This window comes from Sarcophilus harrisii, chromosome 2 (assembly GCF_902635505.1).
Source record: "Sarcophilus harrisii chromosome 2, mSarHar1.11, whole genome shotgun sequence".
NCBI classification, from domain to species: domain Eukaryota; kingdom Metazoa; phylum Chordata; class Mammalia; order Dasyuromorphia; family Dasyuridae; genus Sarcophilus; species Sarcophilus harrisii.
Window position 1 is genome coordinate 261,891,143 of NC_045427.1, and position 4,316 is coordinate 261,895,458.

Here is a 4,316-nt window from a genome sequence, read left to right on the forward strand (position 1 = left end):
GATGACGTGAGAGGAGCCCCGCCCCTTCTCCCGTCGGGGGGAGGAGTCTGGGGAAAACCCCCGAGGGGAGGGGGGAGAGGAGCTAAAGAGAGGAGGGGGGAGGAAAAAAGAAAGGTAGAAGAAGGGCGCAAAAGGCCCCAGGCGAGACAATGTCACGGAAGCAGGCCGCTCGCCCCACGCCCGGGACCGAGCGACAATCCACCTGACGCGGCAGGCGGCGCGTTGCGGCAACCGCGCCTACATGAGATGACTTGTGTTTTAGAGCTTGCCCTTTCTCCGTGGAGAGAGTCTCTCGGAACCCATCCCCCGATGAGAAGGGAAGAGCTAAAGAAAGAGGGCGAGAGAAAAGAAATTTGGCTAGACAAGTAAGCGCAAGAGGCAGAAAAAGACAATAAACCAGGAAGGGAGGAAAAATAGGCTCTGGGTGCCAGGACATGGACCTCTTTTCTCTGGCATGCTCTTTTTTTGTTGTTTTTTTATTTTTTATTCCAAATTCTTTCCCTTTCTCGCGCCCCCATCCCCACCATTGAGAAGGCTGGCAATGTATCAATCAATCATAAAGGGCTCGACTGAGAAAGACTTTTGGCTCTTCTGATCCAAGTTCAATGATCCGAGGCAAGCCCAATAAACTCTGGATAGAAAACGCCTCTTGGCTAATGCTTAAGAAAGAAGACAGATGCTATAGTTCGGCTTTTTGTCCCTTTCTTGGTAAAAGTGTCATTCATCACAATCGAGACAAAAACACCAATTTTAAAATGGTGATAAACTTGCAATCTCTTCTTTTAATCTAACTTCTTTACCCTTAGAATATATTTTGCTTCTGCCTCTGGCTAATGCTTAAGAAATGAAGACCTAGGTCCCAGAGCCAGGCTTGATGCCCCAGACAAGGTCATTTTCACTGAGCCTCAGTTTCTCCCCTTATAAGGATATATTGACTACATTATCTTTAAATCTAAACCTTGTTACAATTAATTAATTTATTATTTAATAGCCTTTTATTTAAGGATATATACAGGTAACTTTACAGCATTACAATTGCAAACTTTGTTCATTTTACCTCACCCCAACCTCCTAGATGCAGGATGACAAGTAGATGTAATATATGTAAATATAAATTAGGTACACAAGCTATTCATATAAACTGTTATTCATTAGCCAAAAGAACAGACTTCTGGAAATATTGTACTAACTAGCTATGCAGAAAAAAATCAGGGGAGCAAAACATTAGGATTGAATTCAATCCTAATGTTTAGTCATCACCCATTTGAGTTTCTTTCACAAGCTACTGTTCATTCATTACTGCTCCATTGGAACTGATTTGGAACTTTATGAACTGAACAGCTCCAAAAAACTTTCTGGGGCATGATAAAACATTAATTAATTCAATCTAATTATCACCCTATTTAATATTTTCAAACTAACTGGTCAATCTCATGAGGGTGGATGGTTTAAGCAGTAATATTTGGTCATGTATAGAGTTTGTATCTAAGTTAATGCTTAAGTTAACCATTACTATCACTCCTTAGGAGAATGAAAGGTAAGTAAATTAAAACATATAATGTAAAACCTAAAAAATAAAAAAAAAAAAAAGAACTGGTCATCATATAGTATTGTTGTTGAAGTATATAATGATCTCCTGGTCCTGCTCATTTCACTCAGCATCAGTTCGTGTAAGTCTCTCCAGGCCTTTCTGAAATCATCCTGTTGGTCATTTCTTACAGAACAATAATATTCCATAATATTCATATACCACAATTTATTCAGCCATTCTCCAACTGATGGGCATCCACTTAGTTTCCAGTTTCTAGCCACTACAAAGAGGGCTACCACAAACATTCGTGCACATACAGGTCCCTTTCCCTTCTTTATAATCTCTTTGGGATATAATCCCAGTAGTAACACTGCTGGATCAAAGGGTATGCACAGTTTGATAACTTTTTGAGCATAGTTCCAAACTACTCTCCAGAATGGTTGGATTCGTTCACAACTCCACCAACAATGCATCAATGTCCCAGTTTTCCCACATCCCCTCCAACATTCATCATTATTTTTTCCTGTCATCTTAGCCAATCTGACGGGTGTGTAGTGGTAACTTAGAGTTGTCTTAATTTGCATTTCTCTGATTAATAATGATTTGGAACACTTTCATATGAGTGGTAATGATTTCAATTTCATCATCTGAAAATTGTCTGTTCATATCCTTTGACCATTTGTCAATTGGAGAATGGCTTGGTAGAATCTAAACCTTTATAAGATTAAAAACCTTTGTAAATCTTTGAAGATGTCAGTTATAAACATGGGGCACAGTTCAGGAACTGACCTGGAATGATCTCATTAAAAGGAGAGAGATTAACAGCAAAGTTGGCTTTGACCTCCTTGCCTCCCAGTGAACAAGAGTCACCTTATTCCCAGCAGGTCCCTCCCCTGGGGAGAAGATACCTAAAGCATCTCAATTCTGGCCCTCAGCCCAGGCTGGTCTGCTAACCCTAACCCCCTGAGGCTCCCTAAGGTGAAATGGAATTTCATCATTTATATGAAGCTTATCAGATCTCATTTGATCTTCCTATAGCAAGGACAGTGATTCCAAGTGATTGGATTGTCCTGCCCCACTCCATTCAATCAGTCCTAAAGGGATTCACAAGACTAGAGGAACAAAGGAAGTAGTTTTCTTTTTTCCTAATGTTTTTTTTTAAGTTTCTGGACTAGAAGGAAGTTAATACAGGCAGTAAATGCCCTGCTGGAGTAAAAAGGGGAACGTCAAACTAGAGATTTGCCTGGATCCAACCAAGTTCTTGATGCAGAACTGTTCAAAGATAAGTTTAGATTGGTGCTCCTAACAGCTGGATGATCTTTTGTGAGACCAGTGGTTAGCAGGAACCTTAATACAACAGAGAGAGAGACTTCAGAGCTTGGTCAGGTTGGGCTTCTTGATGTTTGTGCTGCAATGTGACTTCAGGAACAAAAATGCTTTTCTTTGGTGGGGGGAAAGGATCTAATGACCTCCATGGGCTGGATGCTGTGGGCTAGAGCTACAGGCTCTAGTGCTGAAGAATAGCAGCTGATCCAGGTATGAGCCGGTGTCTGTGGATTGCTTCGGGAGGAAGGGAATAAAGCACCACCTGCTGGCAGTTAGGAAGAGCTACAATGGGCATCACACAAGCTCTAGAAAGGGGGATTGCTTTTTGGAAACCCAGCTCAGGGCAGGACTGTAAGATGAGGCTGTTAAGCTCTGGGCAAAGGTTCGCTCATTGGCAACTGTTGATATTTTCCATGAGTTCTCACTGACCTATTTACTTTTTTAAACTTGTAAGTAACCTTTTTATTCTCTGGATTTTGTCCTTACAAAGGGAACCCAGTGTGTGTTATAATAGAGTGAGGCTCCCTGATTTTCTGAGGGGATAGGGAAAGCCATGAACTAAACTGGAAGATGAGAAATACCCAAGTCTTGTGTGTCATTTGAGAGCCTCTGACACAGGAATTAGATGAACAAGAACCTTGCTTAGGTAAACAATATAGGGAAATGGCTGAAGAATTTATATGGTGTATGATAGTAATGAGACACTGTAGTGCTACAAGAAATGACAAGGAGGAGCAGCTAGGTGGTGCAGTGGATACAGCATCAGCCCGCAAATCGGGAGGGCCTGAGTTCAAATTTGACCTCAGACACAACACTCCCTGGCTATGTGACCCTGGGCAAGTCACTTAACTCCAATTGTTGCCTCAACAAAAAGAAAGAAAAAAAGAAATAGGGTGGATAAGAGAGGAAAGGAGAAAATTTGGAACTCAAAATTTAATGTTAATGACAAATATGGACATATGTTTAGAAGAATTACACATGTTTAACCTATGTGGGATTGCTTTCTGTCTTGGAGAGAGGGAAAGGAGGAACTAAAGGGGAAAAAATTGGAGCACAAAGTTTTGCAAAGATAAATATTGAAAACTATCTTTGCATGTATTTGGAAAAATAACATACTATTGAAAAAATTAATCTTAAAATTTTTTTCTGTGTAATTGGGAAAAATAAAATATTACTTTAAAAAAAGGTAAGTAATATTGGGCATTATCATTCTGATTTACAAATGAGGAAACTGAAACTCAAGAAAATGTAACTTATTCAAGCTCATACAAGTGACAAGGCCCGAACTGAAATCCAAGTCTTTTAAAAGGGCTCAATCCTTGTGTCCTTTCTACCATAACTCACAAATCCAGGGTTCCATAAGCCAAATCTATAAAATGGGGATGAGACTTGCCTGTCCCATTTACTTTCCAGAGCTCTTGTGAGAATCAGATCGAAAACAGTTACAAGCTATAAAGTA